A 21,440-nucleotide genomic window follows, 5' to 3' on the forward strand; every position below is an offset into this window, starting at 1 on the left:
AGATTTCCTCAGCAGACACGACCTTCACCCGGGAGAGTGGGGACTTCATCCAGAAGTTTTCCACATGATTGTGAACCGTTGGGAAAAACCAAAGGTGGACATGATGGCGTCTCGCCTCAACAAAAAATTGGACAGGTATTGCGCCAGGTCAAGAGACCCTCAGGCAATAGCTGTGGACGCTCTGGTAACACCGTGGGTGTACCAGTCAGTGTATGTGTTCCCTCCTCTGCCTCTCATACCAAAGGTACTGAGAATTATACGGAAAAGAGGAGTAAGAACAATACTGGTAGCTCCGGACTGGCCAAGAAGAACTTGGTATCCGGAACTTCAAGAGATGCTCACGGAGGATCCGTGGCCTCTACCTCTAAGAAGGGATCTGCTTCAGCAGGGACCTTGTATGTTCCAAGACTTACCGCGGCTGCGTTTGACGGCATGGCGGTTGAACGCCGGATTCTAAAAGAGAAGGGCATTCCTGAGGAAGTTATTCCTACTTTAATTAAAGCCAGGAAAGAAGTGACCGCACAACATTATCACCGCATTTGGAGAAAATATGTTGCGTGGTGTGAGGCCAAGAAGGCTCCAATGGAAGAATTTCAATTGGGTCGATTCTTACATTTCCTGCAAGCAGGATTGTCTATGGGCCTCAAATTGGGGTCCATTAAAGTTCAAATTTCGGCCTTATCAATTTTCTTCCAGAAGGAATTGGCGTCAGTGCCTGAAGTACAAACTTTTGTCAAAGGTGTACTACATATACAACCCCCAATAGTGCCTCCAGTGGCACCGTGGGATTTGAACGTGGTTCTAAATTTTCTCAAATCTCATTGGTTTGAGCCTTTAAAATCGGTAGATTTAAAATACCTTACATGGAAGGTAACCATGCTGTTGGCCCTGGCTTCAGCCAGGAGAGTTTCGGAGTTGGCAGCTTTGTCATACAAAAGCCCATATCTGATATTCCATTCGGACAGGGCAGAATTGAGGACACGTCCTCAATTTCTCCCTAAGGTGGTTTCGGCATTTCACTTGAACCAGCCTATTGTGGTGCCTGCGGCTACTAGCGACTTGGAGGACTCCAAGTTACTGGACGTTGTCAGAGCATTAAAAATATATATTTCAAGGACAGCTGGAGTCAGAAAATCTGACTCGTTGTTTACATTGTATGCACCCAACAAGTTGGGTGCTCCTGCGTCTAAACAGACGATTGCACGTTGGATATGTAGTACAATCCAACTTGCACATTCTGTGGCAGGCCTGCCACAGCCTAAATCTGTAAAGGCCCATTCCACAAGGAAAGTGGGCTCATCCTGGGCGGCTGCCCGAGGAGTCTCGGCATTACAACTTTGCCGAGCAGCTACGTGGTCAGGGGAGAACACGTTTGTAAAATTTTACAAATTTGATACTCTGGCTAAAGAGGACCTGGAGTTCTCTCATTCGGTGCTGCAGAGTCATCCGCACTCTCCCGCCCGTTTGGGAGCTTTGGTATAATCCCCATGGTCCTGACGGAGTCCCAGCATCCACTAGGACGTTAGAGAAAATAAGAATTTACTTACCGATAATTCTATTTCTCATAGTCCGTAGTGGATGCTGGGCGCCCATCCCAAGTGCGGATTGTCTGCAATGCTTGTACATAGTTATTGTTACAAAAATCGGGTTATTACTGTTGTTGTGAGCCATCTGTTCAGAGGCTACTTCGTTTGTGTTATCATACTGTTAACTGGGTTCAGATCACAAGTTGTACGGTGTGATTGGTGTGGCTGGTATGAGTCTTACCCGGGATTCAAGATCCTTCCTTATTGTGTACGCTCGTCCGGGCACAGTACCTAACTGAGGCTTGGAGGAGGGTCATAGGGGGAGGAGCCAGTACGCACCATGTGACCTAAAAGCTTTTTTAGATGTGCCCTGTCTCCTGCGGAGCCCGCTATTCCCCATGGTCCTGACGGAGTCCCAGCATCCACTACGGACTATGAGAAATAGAATTATCGGTAAGTAAATTCTTATTTTTACCCCATTTGGGGTAATTTACCCCTGTTCTCCGACCATTGCCATATACTGAAAATGAAAATGCCACATTTAGGGGGTATCCATTTAGCCGTGATAACGCGATCCGTGACCACGGCTAATGTTATCACACCTTTCTCCCGAGAAATCGGCTAATTGCACCATGCGCACTCCCGTTTATGAGACCTATCCTATTCCAAAATGGCAATTAACGGGAATCATGATATAATTCTGTCCAGCAAAAGCTGAGATAAGTATAGGAGAAAGTGGGGAAGTCTGCCTGTACCCGCAAAACAGCCAAACTAACATAGGATAACATTATAGAAGTCTATTATTGGCCATAATAAAACTATTTGGTGTCATTAAATTGGGTCAGATGGCTGTTATATGCAGTTTTTTTTAAAAATGTGAAAAAGTGATAGAAAGATATTTTTTTTCTGCAAAATAAGTGCTCTCATCAAATTTAGAGTACATAAAAATGGGTATAAGTATATATTTGGGTCATTTTAGGAAACGGAGGGGACTTTAAAAAAAGAAAACGTGGAAACGGCCCAATTACTCCAACTTGCAAGTCTAAAAACACTTGTCCCCTACTCCTTAAGCACCTGTCCCATACATTGTACCCCAATTTCCATCACTTGACACGACATGTCATTATTGACCAATTAAAAATAATTAAAAACCTCAAAATGCTAATTAGTCATTAGAGGGGTGTCCCAGGGGTTCTGAACCAAATCCGAACATTTTTATCTTAATATAGGGATTTTGCATTACTTATCCCCTGCTCTGAGATAGTGAAGAGAAATCCACGATAAACCCTATGGAGACTTATTGCTGATAACATCGCCGCTATTGGGATACCGAATTATCACATTTGCGATTAATTTATCATGATACCGCGTTATCGTGACTAATTGGATACCCCCTCTTAATGTTCATTCTTCTAATGCCTTTCTAGTACTTTGCACAATTACTAACTGGTAGAACGCAGAGTTAAGTTAGACCAGCAATGAAAATATTTGGAATTATTCTTATCAGAATAACCTGTACAATAAAGCAGGTGCATGTTTTGTATAAAATGCTGCCAACATTAAAGACAAATTAAAATTTGATTACAATATCTGTTTAAATTAGGACTAAACACATGTATACAAGTTATTTTAAGTAGTTTTTTTTATCAATACATAGGGTTTTCCACCTTCTTTGTCTTGTATTACTAAAGATTTAAAGAATTCAGTAGCATTTACCCACACAGTGCAGTACTTTCTTGTAAAAAGTAGGAGTCACTGTTTCCTCTGCTGTTCACACATCATTCCTGACACTGGGGGTAAGTCAGACCTGATCGCTAGCAAGCGATTTTTGCACTGCTGCGATCAGATAGTCACCGCCTACAGGGGGAGTGTATTTTAGCTGTGCAAGTGTGCAATCACATGTGTAGCAGAGCTGTACAAACAGATTTTGTGCAGTCTCTGAGTAGCCCAGGACTTACTCAGCCGCTGCGATCACATCAGCCTGTCCGGGACCGGAATTGACGTCAGGAACCCTCCCTGCAAACGCTTGGACACGCCTACTTTTTTCCAGACACTCCCAGAAAACGGTCAGTTGCCACCCACAAACGCCTTCTTCCTGTCAATCTCCTTGCGATCGCCCGTGCGAATGGATCCGTCGCACAAACCCATCGCTGAACGGCGATCCGCTTTGTTCCCGCGCAGTGTGCCTGCGCATTGCGGTGCATAAGCTTCCAAGAAATAACATTTGCAGAACTTGAACTAATAGTTTAATGAAACAAAGAGACACGGATGTGTTCTTTTAATGACTGCACCTTTGTTGAGGTATAATTAAAATGAACACAGCTCCTTTTAATGAGAACCATCTATAAAACTTTAATGTATAATTGTTTTGTGGGACGGTCTTTTGCATATATTGACATGAAAGAACATTTACGTAAGAGCACTGCAACAATATAGCTTCATAAAAAACACAATGCAAATATCAATGTTGTAAAAAGCTAAACCCTGAGGGTGTGTGGCCTGAACAATACACGGCCTTGTTCACAGATGATCACAGCAACTGGCCAAGCCTAACGTGCCCTGTGATATTCCAGCCCAGCTCAGCCATGGAACAGTACCACTTTGTGTATACGTATTAACTCCCTGCCTTTAGAGACCTCTGCAGTTATTTACCACCGCGCACTCCCAGCCTGGAAAAAAAAACACATACGTTTCCTTTCAGTGCAGACGTGTCTACATAGTTAATAAGCTTCTTGTGAAAGCCTTAGCCCCCTCGCCGGTCTCCCAGTGGTACATAAGTATTTCATGGGCAGATTTTGGCTGTGGCACAGGGGATTTGTAATCGTACACTTGAAAGGACATGGTAAAAGTAATTGCAGATGGGCTTTTTTGCTGGTCAGAATTGATATACTGAGCAGACATAAAAATAATAATAATAATAATAAAAAAAAATACTATATATATATATATATATATATATATATATATATATATATAAACAATATAGAAGTTTAGTGAAACATTTTAGATACGTTTCATGATGTCCTGTCCACAGTTCCTCTTAATCTCTGTTGACGATATTGTGAATTTGTGAATTCTGTATGTGTATATAGATTAAACAGTTAACAGAAGTGTCTAATTGGTTGATAATGTTTTAGTGTAGATTTGCATCTTTTAGCAGTGTTCGTAAATAATTTCCAGTATCTTTACAATTAACTTTAACCTGTAGAAATGCATTGGTGATATAGTTTGTATGGGTAATTCTTGCTTTTAAAAAAAAAAAAAATTGTTGGTGCTGTAGCTACTTTCTCTTGGTGCGTCTCCCCATCAGTCTCCGTGGCTGTCACATTTCAGGATACTCCGTTCAGTATTACCACTAATACCCCTTTTCTACCGCCGCAATTAACCGGGTTATTGCCTGTCTACCCGGGTCGCAGCTCAGTGGAAAAGGGTCCTTGATTCTAACCGGGAAGCTACCAGGGTTGGACCCAGGAAGTACCTGGGTAAGGCTGCAGTGTAAAAGGGTGAACCGTTAAAAGCCTATGGAGAGCCGGCACTTGTCGATGATGTCATCTTGAAGTGCCGGTAGAAGGAAGACCGCCACTAGCCCAAATCCAGACCGCCACTAGCCCAAATCCAGCCTGCAGTGTGAATGGGGTTTATAGCCACTACTACATGGCTTGAATCACAGGTTCAGTTACCCGGGTCGGACCTGAGTTATTAGCAGAAAAGGGGTAAAAGTCACTAATGTTGCCTGATCCCTCTGTGTGATTAGTTCCAGCGAGAGATATCGTAAAGCAGGATTGCTTTCGTAAAAACAATATGTACTCTTACGCACAGTTATTTCAAATCTATACATCAGAGTGAATTGTCAGCTTGTAATTATACTGGTTGTAACATAGTGGTATTCAACCTTTATTCACCAGTTAGCCCCTGACAGCCGCTTTATACTCCAATTTTATTATTTTATTTTGTTATTCAAATGTAAGGAAAAAAAATGAAAAAGGGGTGTGGGACAGAGAGAAGACCAGGGGAAAAGGGAGCGGTACAGTCTCAAGGGGTAGGACTCCAAGTCTTGCCCAAGTAGCAATTGGGATATTGTCCAAAATATATCTGTCATGTTTCTGGACTGAATAGTTACATAGGTGGAGTAGTGCTGCTGCCTCCAGGTCAGGGGTACAATGTGTGTTCAGCACTGTAGAAATCAGCTAAGAAACCTTTCTCCGCAAAGGATGTATCCATGTGAAGTCCCAGAAGATGTGCATTTTTTCTGTCCTGGGTGAGCCAATGCACCAGCAGAGTGGAAAAGAGGGCCAAATGTTATGCATCTTAGATGGGGTAAAATACAGTCTTTTAAGTCATTTAACCAGCATTTGTCCATGGTTGAGACATTTGAACATACGATGAGAGGTGAGATAGATTGTCTCCCATTGCTGATCTGTATATGTTCTGTATAATTCCATCTCTCACTGGACTTAGGTGACAGATGCACTGTATATTGGCAACCTCAGAAAGTTAAGAACCAGGAGCAGAATGATGTAGCTCCTCTGGAGATGCTAATGTTGAATTGGACAATAAATTAGGTGGGGGTGGCAGAAGGGCACAGTCAACAGTGAGCATTTCTTTAGCATCCAAAAGGGATATTGGGGAATCTAGTACGATGGGTATAGACAGGGTCCAAAGGAGCCAGTGCACTTTAAATTTCTTCAACTGGGTGTGCAGGCTCCTCTCCTCTATGCCCACTCCCACAGGTAGTTTAAAAAAAAGTGCCCTCAGGAGAGGATGCACATCTCTGCAGCTCCAGAGAGTTTTCTTCAATTTATTTTTTCTGTTTGTTATTTTCGGTATGCTGTTTGGGCAACAGCATACCTGCACCGTGGGAGTTGGGGGGGGGGGGGGGGGGGGGAGGCCTTACGAGGAGCAGAGCCGCTTTCCTGCTGCAGGACCACCGTCCTGAGGAGTTGTTGTTCAGCGGGGCACTGCACCTTGGCTGTCACAGCCGCAGTACACTGCACACCCCTAACGCTGCCTTAAGGTGACATCAGTGGTGAGTACGCACCAGGGGCCCCCGCTAGGGGGGTCCCGCAGTTCAAATTGCAACTGACCACGGGCGCGGCATACGGGACCCTCCCAGGGGGGTCCCGCTAAGATCCCCCGTGTAGACTGGCACAAAAACGCTTTGACTAGCACTTGTTGTGATGTTTTTAAGCTGTACGGAGACTTTGCCAGTATAATATATTTGTGTAACTCCGGCGCCATTGGAGGAGGCGGAGCTACATCAGAGCGGGACCTGAGGCGTTTTGTTGCCTTCCTCTGCTTACTGCAGCCATTCTCAGCGCACACAGCGCTTCCTGATTCCTCAGCCACGCTGGATCTCTGGTACAGGGTGTAGCAAAGGGGGAGAGCCGATTGTATACACTATCTGGGTCCTCTTTAGGACAGGAATTGTTAGTGTTTACTGTAATATAGTGAGCTGACAGCCTCTCTAGGGCTGTACAGCTAGGGGTGTGCTGGTGTCCTCTCTCTCTGTGTCTCCTTTCACATACAGTAGGGCAGGCTTGCAATATAACGGTCTGTGTGTATGTGTATGTTTTTGTGCTTACTGTGAAACATGGGTAAACACAAGCTGTGCAGTGTATGCCGCACCAGATTCTCTCCATTATCTACTGATTCTGTGTCATGTGAAAAATGTAGCCAATCTTCACAAATCAGTGAAGGGGCCACTGGCTAGGGTCTCTAAAAACTATGATGTCTGATATGTCATCCCAGCTCACTGCTAATGTACAGAAGACTCGGCTACTACAACAAGCTGTTGCAGATTTAGCTGCTAGGGCAGATACAGCACAGCCCCCCTCTCTCATACAGGTCCACAGAGGCGTGGGTTACCTGCTCTACTCTCTGATACAGATGAGGCTATACAGGAGGATGGGGATGACTTGTATCCCGTTAGTGGGGATCCCGATTCTGCTACGGATATTGAACCCCTAATTCTGGCTATACGGGATGTGTTAAAGCTCCCTCTAGAGGAGGCTGCATCACAGCAGTCGTTTATCTTTACACAAAACAAGCCTACTGTCACTTTCTCTGAGTCTGCAGAGTTAGATGACCTATTCAAGCTGGCCTGGAAAAATCCAGACAAAAAAATTCCTAGGGGCATATTTACTAAGATTCGTGTTTCTGCCGAATTGGTGGGAGATTGAACTCGAATTTTATCGGCCGTATTTTTCTGCAACTTTTTGAAATCCTTTTCGGGAATTTACTAAGCTGCCGAGTTTGTGTTTTTCGTATTTTCCGATGTCTATGTTATTTGTATTGTCGGGCGATGTTTTACGGGAGTGATTAGTAAAACACTGCCGGACATAACAAAATGAAGCACAGTCGGTTCAGTGAGATCCGTGCAGGGCTTCATTGTGTACAGTATGAAAAGAGTTTAAACAGTTAAAAGTGTTAAAAAAAAAATGTGTGGGGTCCCCCCTCCTAAGCATAACCAGCCTCGGGCTCTTTGAGCTGGTCCTGGTTGTTTAAATACCGGGGAAAAATTGACTGAGGTCCCCCGTATGTAGACAACCAGCATCAGGCTCTTGGGCCAGCCCTGGTTCCAAAAATACGGGGGACAAAAGACGTAGGGGTCCCCCGTATTTTTAAAACCAGCATCGGGCTCCACTAGCCGAGAAGATAATGCCACAGACGGGGGACACTTTTATACTGGTCCCTGCGGCCATGGCATAACCCCCCCCCCCCCCCCAACTAGTCACCCCTGGTCGGGGTACCCTGGAGAAGTGAGGACCCCTTAAATCAAGGGTCCCCCCCCTCCAGGCACCCATGGGCCAGGGGTGAAGCCCGAGGCTGACACCCCCTTCCCCATCCCTGGGCGGTGGATGGGGGGCTGATAGCCTTCTTGTGTGTTAAAAAAGAATATCGTCTTTTGTTGTAGAACTACAAATCCCAGCAAGCCTCCCCCACTTGCTGGTACTTGGAGAACCACAAGTACCAGCATGTGGGGACTTCAACCCTGGCCCTTGGGTGTCTGGTGGGGGGGACCCCTTGATTTAAGGGGTCTGCACTCCTCCAGGATACCCCGGCCAGGGGTGACTAGTTGGGGGGTAATGCCAGGGCCGCAGGGACCAGTCAGTATAAACGTGTCCCCCCGACTGGCATTATCTTCTCTCCTAGTGGAGCAATTTTTATTTTTTATTTTTAACTATTTCAGACCCTTTTACACAGATAAGCATGCATGGATCTCACTGATCCGTGCATGACTATCTGAACACGCCAGCAAAAAGCAGGTCTATTTGAAAGCTCCTTTTTTTTTTACGATTTCTATGCCTTCTCGGCAGTGTTTGGCAATAGTCGGCAGTGATTGAGAATACGAATACGAATTCTTATTAAATTACAGAGTTGTATCAAATAACAGCCGTGTTTGACCGATGGTCTATTCATTCGTATTTGTGAACTCAGCCGGGAAAACAATACGAATAGCCCCAACACTGCCGAGATTTGTGTTTAGTAAATTCCCGTGATCACACTTAGAAGAAAAATACAAACTCAAATTAAATCGGGACCTTAGTAAATATACCCCCTAGTGTACAAAACATTTTCGCGCACTTTCCCATTTGCTCCTGAAGGTAGGAAATTTTGAGCGGAACCCCCAGGTGTTGATTTATCAGTCTCTCGCCTGTTCAAAAAGGCGGTGCTGCCTGCCTCGGGCTCCTTTACCATGAAGGATCCTGGGGATAGGAAAATAGAGACTACACTCAAATCTATTTACATGGCAGCAGGTGTATCACAAAGGCCGGTCATTGCGGGTTGCTGGATGACCCATTCCATTCATTCCTGGGCCAATCAAATTCAGGGGGGCCTCTCGGGGGATATGCCCTTGGTCACTTTGGTGACCCTCCTAAAACACATTCAGGACACTACATGTGTCCTCTGTGATTTCCTCAAGGAAATGGGGAACATTAATGCTCAGACGTCTGCCATGGCAGTGTCGGCGCGCAGGGCCTTGTGGTTGCGTCAGTGGCTTGCAGACGCAGAATCCAAACGTAGTGTGGAATCCCTCCCCTTTTCTGGGGAATGGCTCTTTGGGGTTGAATTGGATACCTGGATTTCCAAAGTTACGGCTGGGAAATCCACGTTTCTCCCCTCTGGGGCCCCACCGGCAAGACGCTCCGACCCGGGGCCGTCTGTCCAGTCCTTTTGCTCTTACAGATTTCGATCTAAGGCCAGAGGTGCCTCCAATGCAACTAGAGGTACCAGATGTAAGTCCAGAAAGCCTGCAAGCACCAGCTCTCAGGAACAGACCACCAGTTCTGCTTCCACTAAGGCCTCAGCATGACGGGGCTCACCCACCCCGAGGGGATCTCGAGATGGGAGCTCGACTGCATCACTTCAAACGCGTCTGGGAGACCTCCTGCCAGGATACCTGGGTCAGAAATCTCGTTTCTCAAGGCTCCAAGCTGTAGTTCGACAGTACTCCTCACCAACGATTTTTCAAATCAAGCTTACCAGCTTTGGAGAATATGCAAGTTACGCTGCAACAGGCCATCCAAACGTTGGTCCAGTCCCATGTCATTGTTCCAGTACCAATACCACAATGCGGCAAGGGGTTTTACTCCAACCTATTTGTGGTGCCGAAACCGTACGGTTCGGGAAGACCCATTCTGAATTTAAAATCCTTGAATCCTTATTTGAAGGTGTTCAAGTTCAAAATGGAATCCCTGCGAGCCGTGATTGCAGGCCTGGAAGAACAAGACTTCATGGTCTCCTTGGATATCAAGGACGCCTACCTCCATATTCCGATTTGGCCGCCTCATAAGGCGTACCTGCGGTTTGCCCTGCTTTACAATCACTTCCAATTCCAGGCACTGCCCTTTGGCCTGTCCACAGCCCCGAGGGTATTCACAAAGGTGATGGTGGAGATGATGTTCCAACTCCGGGTCCAGGGGGTCAATGTTGTCCCTTACCTGGACGATCTTCTCATAAAAGCAAGATCCAGGGAGCTTTTAATGCTCCATATCGACCGCACTGTCCACCTTCTGTCACACCATGGGGGGATCCTCAACTTACAGAAGTCCCACCTGGAGCCAACTCAGAGGCTCCTGTTCCTGTGGATGTTGCTGGATACTGTGGCACAGAATGTTTTCCTACCATAGGACAAGGCGTGAACACTTCAGGAGATGGTCCGCATGGTGCTCCGCTCTACTCCGAGTGTCCATCTATCTTTGCATAAGATTATTGGGAAAGATGGTCGCCTCATACGAGGCGATCCAGTATGGGAGGTTCCATGCCAGAACATTTCAGTTGGATCTCCTGAGCAAGTGGTCCGGATAACATCAACAGATGCACCGGACGATTCGGCTTTCACCTCAGACAAGGATTTCCCTCCTGTGGTGGCTACAGTCCTCCAATCTCCTGGAAGGCCGATGTTTCGGGATTCAGGATTGGACCCTCCTCATGACGCATGCAAGTCTAAGGGGATGGGGAACTGTCACCCAAGGGGCGCAGTTCCAGGGCAGGTGGTCAACCCACTAAATCCTCCTTTGAATCAATATTCTGGAACTTCGGGCGATCTACAATGCTCTGGTTCAGGCCTCTCCTCTGCTCAGGGATCACGCGATCCAGGTACAGTCGGACAACGCCACGGCGGGGGCATATATCAATCGACAGGTTGGGACAAAAAGCAGAGCCTACATGCGAGAGGGGTCAAGGATACTCGTCTGGGCGGAAAGAAATGCAAGAGCCGTGACAGCACTCTTCATTCCGGGTGTGGACAGCTGGGAAGCGGACTTTCTGAGCTGTCACGATCTCCCCCCGTGAGAGTGTGGTCTCCACCATCAGGTGTTCCAGCAGGTCATCAAATGGTGGGGCTGCCCGCAGATAGACATGATGGCTTCTCATCTCAACAAGAAACTTCCCTGGTATTGTTTGGAAACCAGGGACCCTCGGGCGAGGGCAATGGATGCACTAGCATCGCCTTGGCCTTACCGGCTGGTCTACCGATTTCCTCCGATTCCATTGCTAAAGCGAATCAGGAATCAAAGAGTCCAGGCAATTCTGTTTGCCTTGGATTGGCCTCGGAGGGCGTGGTACGCAAATCTTCTGGATATGTCCATCAAAGACCCTTGGCCTCTACCTCTAAGAAGAGATTTTCTTCAATAAGTACTGTTCGTCTACCCGTACTTGCGGCGACTTCGTTTGACGGCATGGAGGTTGAGCGGAACATCCTAACTCACAAGGGCTTTTCCAAGAAGGTTATTGCTACCATGGTTCAGGCAAGAAAACCAGTGACGTCAAAACACTATCATCATATCTGGAGGAGATATGTCTCTTGGTGCGAGGTTCGCACGTATCCACCTGCTGAGTTTCAGTTGGGCCGTTTCTTACGGTTCCTGCAGGCTGGTGTGGATAAAGGCTTATGTCTGGGTTCCATTAAGGTCCAGATTTCAGCCCTCTCCATTTTCTTTCAGAAGAAATTGGCAGTGTTGCCAGAAGTTCAGACGTTCTTACAAGGGGTACTCCACATCCAACCTCATTTTGTGCCGCCTACGGCACCCTGAGACCTGAATGTAGTGTTGGATTTTCTACAGTCCTCCTGGATTGAACCTCTGATGATGGTGGAAGACAAGTACCTCACGTGGAAAAAGGTGATGTTACTGGCCCTGGCTTCTGCGCAACGTTTCTCAGAATTGGGGACCTTGACGTGTAAAAGTCCATACTTGGTCTTTTACGAGGACAGAGCAGAGCTCCGGACTAGGCAGCAGTTCCTGACGAAGGTTGTCTCTGCGTTCCACTTGAATCAGCCTATTATGATCCCGTCCAGTTCTGACGCTTCTGCTCCTCCGGAGGCATTGGATGCTGTACGAGCCTTGAAGATCTATGTCAAGAGAACGGCTCGGATCTGAAAGACGGATTCTTTGTTCGTGCTGTATGATTCGCAGAAATAGGGTTGTCCTGCTTCAAAGCAGTCCATTGCTCGTTGGAATAGGCTTCCTATTCAACAAGCCTATGGGTGTAATTCAGAGTTGATCGCAGGAGCAAATTTGTTAGCATTTGGGCAAAACCATGTGCACTGCAGGTGTGGCAGATATAACATTTGCAGAGAGTTAGATTTGGGTGGGTTATTTTATTTCTGTCCAGGGTAAATACTGGCTGCTTTATTTTTACACTGCAATTTAGATTTCAGTTTGAACACACCCCACCCAAAGCTAAATCTCTGCACATGTTATATCTGCCCCCCTGCAGTACACATGGTTTTGCCCAACTGCTAACAAATTTGCTGCTGTGAATAACTCTGAATTTAGCCCTATGTGTCAGCGGCCTTACCTGTTCCTAAGTCTCTGAAGGCCCACTCTACAAGATCAGTGTGTTCTTCATGGGCGGCTGCTCGTGGAGTCTCGACCTTACAGTTTTGCCGAGCTACTACCTGGTCAGGGTAGAACACTTTTGTGAAGTTCTACAAGTTTGATACCCTGGCCAAAGAGGATACCCAGTTTGGGCAGATGGTGCTGCAGCAGTCTCCGCACGTTCCCGTCCGTTCTGGAAGGTTTGGGGCGTCTCCATCGTACTAGATTCACCAATATCCCTTATGGATGCTAGAGAAAATAGGATTTTAATACCTACCAGTAAATCCTTTTCTCGTAGTCCATAAGGGATATTGGGCGCTCGCCTCAGTGCGTTGACTTTTCTGCAGGATCTTGTTATGTGGTTACCTGTTCAGCTGTTGCTGTTGTTACCAGCTGTTGCTGGTTGTTATATGTTAGTGGTGAGCTGGTATGTAAATATATATATATATATATATATATATATATATGTCCTTTCTCCTTCGGGCAATTTTTTACCTATAACTGCCTGTGGGAGGGGGATTAGAGGGAAGGACCCAGCACACTCAGTTGAAGAAATTTAAAGTGCACTGGCTCCTTTGGACCCCGTTAAAATCCTATTTTTGTATGTCCAATGTCTAATTTGCAAATATACATTATAAATACGTATCCAATGACACTAAACCTTATTGCTTCTGAAGGTGGAGAAAAGGGAGTGAGGAAGAGAGCGTGGTGTACCTGCAGGGTAAGAAGCCTGTAGGAACACCAGCTACAGAGGGGAAAGATTGGTATTCAGTTTACAAAGGTCTTTAACACTTAACTGACGATTTTTCCCTTCAAAAGCGTTAACAACGTTGTTTTTTAAAATTAATTTTATTTAATAAAGTTGAAAAAGTATTTTTAAATTATTTAAACATTATATTATGCACATCTGCAGAACGGATCTCCTCGTCAAAAACAGGGGGGACAGGGTGGGACGGCACGGTTGCATGAAATCTGACCATGCCAGTTAAGTGGTTAATGGAAATGCAGTCAAAGTGGGTCTCTCCACGTTCACACAGGGCTTGGAAGAAGGGATTAAAGACCAGTCCTTTAACTGAGATAAAATACAGGCATGTTTGTCATTTGTGTTTTTTATTATTATTATTATTATTATTATTATTATTATCAGGTATTATATAGACCCAGCATAGTCTGTTATGCTATATAATTGGGAAAAAACAGCACTAAAACAAACTGGGTAATAATAGACAAAGATGGCCAGGTGAGAGGACCCTGCTTGCAAGGTCACAGTCTATAGGGAGGTCTGGGCATTGTAATATTGGCATTTTTTGCGCATGATCAGGCGTCTAACCTTAAGACTGAGGAACGTCTTCTTCCAAATGTCAACCATTATCTTTTTCATTTTACGCATAAGTTTAGATGGAACAATGTATGGAATTGTACAGAGGAGTTACATGTGTTTTCGAAGGCCGGCAAATGACCTAAGCAAGAGATCTCATGATTAATCTATACATTGGTGAGGACTGATAAGCGATCAATATAGGGTACAAAATTGGGGCATATATTCTATAGAGGAAGAGATTTGGAACCCAAAGTAAGTAAGATGTAGCAATATAATTTCCTTAGCACTAGCTAAAGATTAATTGGGAATGCTTCTGACTTAATAAAATTAAGTTTATACTGTAAAAGGAAACTGTATTATTTATGGTCCAGAACATCATGGATGGCCTGCATCGAAGGAGTTCAATTGTTATGAATATTAAAGAGGAAAGCTACATTGCTATGTTATAACAATACAGGTTGAGTATCCCTTATCCAAAATGCTTGGGAACAGAAGTGATAGAGATAAAAGCTTAGCTACCATTCTTAATTATAATAATTCAATTCATTTTAATATTACAAAGAGATTTGATTAAACTAGCTTGAACATATGGAAAATATAAAAGCTTGTGTTATATAACATTGTGTATGTAAGTGAGCATTGGACCTTGCTCTCTCTTTCAGAGATGGAAAATATCTATATGTAGCTCCAGATAAGCAGAAGGACAAGAGGCATATGAAGTTATATAACTATGTTAATCATTTACTGCCAATATACTGTATAAATATCGAAACTGAGCCACAGTAAAGCAGATTACTTATGAGACATGCGGCTGTGTGTGTCTTATTTGAGTTTTCTCAGCAATACATTACGACCTGGTATCCAGAAGTGACATGATAATCAAAGGGACCAACCAGAGCTACCTAGACAGCTCTATCATTTAATGGGGGCTCGTCCGGGATGACTAACACAAGGAAAGGCATCTAATGAGAGTTTCTGTGTTGGAGGCGAATTGTTCTCAGGGACTCTGATTTCACATTGGGTGAGTAAAACTATGGGACTGCAGCCCTATTTTGCTCAAAATCAGACTTCTTGAGTTTAATTCTAAATCCATTATAGAGACAATGTGCATTTATGTTTTTCCTTGAACTGTCATTATAAAGAACCCGATTATCGTGTCACACAGCCTAGATTACTTGAATTTATTTTATATTGCGCAGCTAAAAAAGTATTGCTTATTGTAATCTAAGGCAGATACAGGTGTATTGCTTGCGCAGCTAAAGTTTATTGCTTGTTGCAGCTACAGTATAAAGCTAAGGCATAAGGCGTAAGGCATATTGCAGTGTTGTCATATGTTTGTATGTTCTATGTGTATGAAAGTTGGGTCAGCCATTTTTGTGGTATGCTGACCAACAGTTGACGCCACAAATGAACAGCTTACTGTCTTGTCTGTGTCATGTAAACTGTTTGTTTTAAGATAACAAGAAACGGTGTAAAGTGTATAAAGGAGGTTGGTCCATAAGGTCATCAAAGACGTCCCTTGGCACGCGCAACCGTAGGCTTGTCCTGTCACCTGTCAATGGAAGCCCCTGGGTGGTCATATGAGACACAACTTACCTCGCCTGCACCATTGATAAACAATCATTGTTACATGTTGTAAAAGTCCAATGTTGCTGAATGACTGAATCTGTGTCTATGTCTTATTAGCGCATGCGCCCACAGACTAATTGGAATAGTATACAAAGGCGTACCTAGTTTGCAATTGTGTGCAGTACAGAGGTGTACTAAGGTTAATTATTATGCAGGATTTACCCAGTGTTTTTTGCAACATAGATAAGCATCTCAGCATGAGAAAGGTGTTTTTTACAGAATTGTGATTATTGTGGGATGTCATTTAAATGCTCAAATGTTATCAGTGCATAGAAATGAACCATATCCTTTATGCTTAGCTGATTAACCTACTGATCATTTTTTCTCTCTTTTTTTATATACCAGCAGTGTGTCTAACAAATTTTCAGGAAAGTTAGAAAACTGAATATGGTGTTTTAAATTGCATGTATTGTAAATGTGATATATTACAGTCAGACAAGTTAAATTAATCTTCAGAAGAAACAGGAAAAAAAAAGGAAAAGTGTGTGTCCAGACAAAACCTAAGCCAGTGATACATAGTTAACTTCTCACACAACTAGACATATCCCTCTTCGCCGCAAGTGGATCCGGCCACACCCATAGGACTTAATTACCCCAATGGGAGGGAAAGGGAGCAGGATGGAAACGCGTTCACCTATACAGATTGTTGTGATGAAAGAAGGGAAGAAAAGCATCAAACACATTGATGCCATTCTTAAAAGGGCCAATTTTCCAAAAGACGGAATATTAGACCCACAAGCTTGGAAAAGATTTCAAGTCACAGATAGTCACTGGTTACAGAGAAAGGGTTATCTGGACACTGTAAATATATGGCAAACTGTTTCACAAGAAGTTGAAGATGAAAAAGCAATTAGAAGAGAAGATTATCTGTCTGTTGTAATGCCACCACCCTATGCTCCAATAATACATAATACCGTTAACAGTGGTATACCCACTGAAGGTGTAGCAGGGGGGTCAGCTCCCTCAGTAGTACCAGTACAAGCAGAACAAATGATACCTGCTGTTACAGGAGCTTTATATCCCTCACTAATACCAATGCAAGCAGAACAAAATACACCTGAAAAACATTATTTAAATGCTTTAAGTTCTGTAGGGAACCCAGAAGGTACAGTGGGCCTTAGAGATGTAAACCAGTACCCTGAAAGAAAGTGTCCTGTTTGCGAGAGATGTGTCCCGGAGGGCAGTGAAAAATGTCAGTTTTGTGGTAACTGGGTAGACCCAAACTCAGGGCCATGTGAATCACAACATGTTAAAGAAAGGGGAAATGTACAATCACAAGTTCCGTGGATGCTAAAAAGATTGTGGGATTTCAATAATAGTCCTGATAAAAACCCAAAAGCAGTACCCGGTGATAGATACCACGTACTGCCTATCAGAGTTAATAGCCACCCTAATCACAGACATACAACTGACAGGTTACCTGGGGCTGAAGGTCATATTACAGCATATGTGGAGCAGGAACAATACATACCCTGGCTCGCTTCAGAGGTTATGCGTACTGTAAATGACTTACCAGATATCAGAAAAAGCCCAGCAGAATTTGAGAAAAAGATTAAACAAGTGTATCTTGTGTATAGACCGTGTTGGGTTGATTTAGAACAGATTCTTAGAGCTTCCATAGGAATAGGTGAATATAATATGCTTCTTGCCATAGCTCCTCAGGAGGCAGATGGTGATAGAGGGAAAATTGAGAATGCTCCCCTTGAAGCCAACCGCTATACTATGGCTTCAGGCTTACAACTGTTGTATAGAGTACAAGTCAGATGTAAGCAAATCAGAGACACTGCACCAGCTGAACCTGATCTGGTACAATAAAACCTCAGCATAAGGGAATACTCTAACAACGCCAGACTGTTTAAGACCAGGTTCCTTAATGGACTTAGACCTGAATACAGGCAGCAGTTGTATGCAGTCCGACCAGAAGCAAATTTGATGAACATTACCTCACTAGTAGAAGTCCTAGAAGGGATTCAAGATAACGAGAAAGAAAGGAGAGATAAGAGAACTTCCAAAGCACCAGCTGTTACTATACATGTAGTGCAGGCTGCCCAGTCTAACACCAAGACAAATAAGGTCCAAAATCAAGGTAAAGGTGTTAATAACTCCAGGCCCTATACCACAAGAAATGTGCAGGGTGAAGACATGACTGGTAAATGTTTTTGGTGCAAGGTTTCAGGTCATCAGAAGAAGAAAAGCAGAAAATACCAGACATGGCTGAAATATAAGGACTCTGTCCCAACCTTCACGGTACAACAGGAATGACTGAATCCTGCTACGGGGTCCACCTACTCAAGTGACACCTACACTGACCCCATAAAAGGTACGGTTATGCTTACTCTACCTACAGGAAACACCCTAGAATGCTTTTTGGACACTGGAGCAGCAGTCACTGTACTTAAGAAAACTGACGTCCCAGAAGAACTCTTAACCAGCCACTATGTCGATGGGACAGGACTGGGAGGACAGCCCCTCCCTCTTCAAAGAAGTAAGCCAACTTCTCTCCTTATAAAAGATGAACTTACACATGTACCCATTAAATTTTTGACTTCATCTACATGCCCAGTGAATTTGTTGGGAGCTGATATCCTTAACATCATGCAAGCTACTATTCAGTATACCCCACAAGGAATCAAGTATACCAGCAATATTCCAGCTATCATGAAGCCTAGCATTGAAGCAGCAATTGAAGTTTATCTACATGCAAGTTTTGTATGACAGCACAAAGAAAGAGGCTTCAAGCTACACCACAGAGCAAGTTGAAGAAATTCCATGAGGAGAAAGGCCATGCACTTGGAGTCATCACGCAACTGCATGGAAGCAAGCAACGCCCAGTGGCTTATCTTTCAAGCAAACTGGACAACATTATCCAAGGAGCACCCACCTGCATCAGAGCAGTTGCAGCAACAGCAGTCCTCAAACAGAAATGCATAGACATTGTGCTTAATCATGAACTGATCATTCAGGTACCACATGCGGTGACTGAAATACTACAGCAAGCCAGAACCAAGCACTTATCAGCTGCAAGACTCACCAAGTATGAAGTAGCTCTACTAAGTGCCACAAATGTCACCATCAAGAGATGTACCACCCTCAACCCAGGAACTCTACTACCAGCCCTATTGCAGGAAGAAGGAGCAGAGTATGAATCTCTAGATTCAAAAGGAGGGAGAAGAGAGACATATAATATCTCTAGCAATGGTACCCAGAATAACCAGGATGATGAGGACCACATGAACTATGGGAATGCAGAAAGTGATGAAAATATTCACAATAAAATTTTTTTTTCCCCATGACTGCATGGCACTGATGGAACAAGAAACTCAACCAATACCTCATGTCACAGACACAACCCTTCCTGATGCACAGCACAATCTCTATGTGGATGGTTCAAGATACTATGAGGATGGGATTCCTTATACAGGATACGCAGTAACCAGTAAACATGAAGTTGTGGACTCAGGATCCCTACCATCCCAGCACAGGATTGTGGGCCAGATATGGAAAAGCAGAGGCTTCAAGAAGGCAAGTGGCGAAGACATACAATGTGCTTTCCTGATCAGACACCAGTTGAGAGCTCTGCAAGGGCCACAGAAAAGGTTGCAGTAATGAAGATCCAGGCACATGAAGAAATGACACTCCTGAAACAAGAGGCAACAATCTGGCAAGATGCTGAAGCAAAGAGGGCAGCAAAATGCCCCCAGCAGATAAGGCAAGCCTATACAGTAACCATTCCAGTGCCAGACCAAATGCCTGATTATGCTACGCTGATTGAACTTCAGAACCAAGCAGGAGAGAGTGAGACAGAAGCCTGTGGAAAGAGAAAGCAACGAAACAACCAGTAAAGGTAGCCATCTACACCACACATACAGAAGTAACAGAAAGAAACAAAGCCTCAAATGCCTGATCTACAGGATTTGAAGAAATTTCAGTAACAAGCAGATCTTAAAGAAAAAGCAGCATGGCAGAGAAGAGGAGCCAGACAAGAAGAAGAAACTGGCTTATGGAAATTAGAAGAAAAGTTATACTTACCCAGAAGCTTATACCCCCGTATGTGTTAAGTCAGCCATGGACTCACACACCTGGGAAATTATCAGATGGGAAACTTAGTCACAGAAAAGATGGATAGCTCCAGAATTTTATCCAGATGCAGCCAAGTTGGTACAAGCCTGCTGGATATGTGGAAATGTCCAATCCAGGACAGAAGGTCAAGACAACCCTTGGAGCAATCCCCAAAAGTTATTTTCCAGACTGCAAATTGACTATAACTAACTGCCAAAGATGTATTGATAGTTACAGACATTTTTCAGTTATTGGCCAATGGCAAAAGCTACAGCAAGATCAATAGATAGAAAATTAAGTTCAGAAGATATTTGCAGATAAGGAGTACCAGAAGTTACAGTATCAGATTAGTGAGTGTGTCACAGAAACCAGAAAGAGATGCTAAAGTGTTTATTTCTAGGACTGGTTAATAGTAGAACCATAATCAGTAAAACCCCAGGTTATTCACCTTATGAAATATTGTTTGATAGCATACCTAAGATAGGATGTTATTATCCACAAGAGTTACAGAATGAATAAGGTGATTTCCCTGCATATGTTAAAGTGTTCTTACTGAAGAAACTGACACCTCTGTGTTCTCTAGTTTTTTTTATCTCCCAGATTCAGGAGCAGATCTGAATCCCCACAAGCTTTAACCAGGAGATTGGGTGTATCTGGAAAGACACGTGAAAAAGTCACTTGAGCCCAGATTTGATGGTCCATATCGAGTGTTTCTGACCACGCCCACTTCTGTGTCAATTAAGGAAAGAGAAACTTGGGTTCCACTGCAATTTTGCTCAAGTTAAGTTTGAACGATGAAATATGCAAACATGCAAAGGAGATTGTTGAAATAGTGATGTTTTTTAGCAAATTGCATATATCTGAATTTAAGATGCTATTTTGTTCCCTTCCTTTCAGCTTGAAAGAAATTTGTAAAATGTAAACTCAAAGAAGAAACTACAGAAGAGCTTGGCAAGAAGGAGCCGTGAGCAGTCTACCTTAATGGATATGATGTGAACGGTTCTTTACCTTCCGTGGGATAGAGTGACAAGCACCGTCCTATGGGAACATAGCCTTTAGCACCATTATAGCTAGACTGTTTGCTTAGTCTCTTTTAGGTAGAGTTTATGTGATGCCTTGTAGCTCAACTGTAATGTCATATTGTAATACCAGATGAACCTGTAATGTTTGATTATTATAAAATAGGAGGGAAACTGATAGAGATAAAAGCTTAGCTACCATTCTTAATTATAATAATTCAATTCATTTTAATATTACAAAGAGATTTGATTAAACTAGCTTGAACATATGGAAAATATAAAAGCTTGTGTTATATAACATTGTGTATGTAAGTGAGCATTGGACCTTGCTCTCTCTTTCAGAGATGGAAAATATCTATATGTAGCTCCAGATAAGCAGAAGGACAAGAGGCATATGAAGTTATATAACTATGTTAATCATTTACTGCCAATATACTGTATAAATATCGAAACTGAGCCACAGTAAAGCAGATTACTTATGAGACATGCGGCTGTGTGTGTCTTATTTGAGTTTTCTCAGCAATACATTACGACCTGGTATCCAGAAGTGACATGATAATCAAAG

At 43.7% G+C, this 21,440-nt stretch overlaps 1 protein-coding gene and 1 long non-coding RNA gene across 5 annotated transcripts in view; both read left to right on the forward strand.

Annotated features, from left to right (window-relative positions):
- Positions 1–21,440, forward strand: part of CEP104 (centrosomal protein 104) — a 232,639-nt gene that overhangs the window by 109,553 nt on the left and 101,646 nt on the right. The gene's annotated exons all lie outside the window — the stretch shown is intronic.
- LOC134966588 (uncharacterized) lies at positions 14,670–21,359 on the forward strand. The gene is made up of 2 exons (XR_010188673.1): positions 14,670–18,282; positions 18,361–21,359. It is a non-coding gene; the product is annotated as an uncharacterized LOC134966588 (long non-coding RNA).

This window comes from Pseudophryne corroboree, chromosome 10, assembly GCF_028390025.1.
Source record: "Pseudophryne corroboree isolate aPseCor3 chromosome 10, aPseCor3.hap2, whole genome shotgun sequence".
Classification (NCBI taxonomy): domain Eukaryota; kingdom Metazoa; phylum Chordata; class Amphibia; order Anura; family Myobatrachidae; genus Pseudophryne; species Pseudophryne corroboree.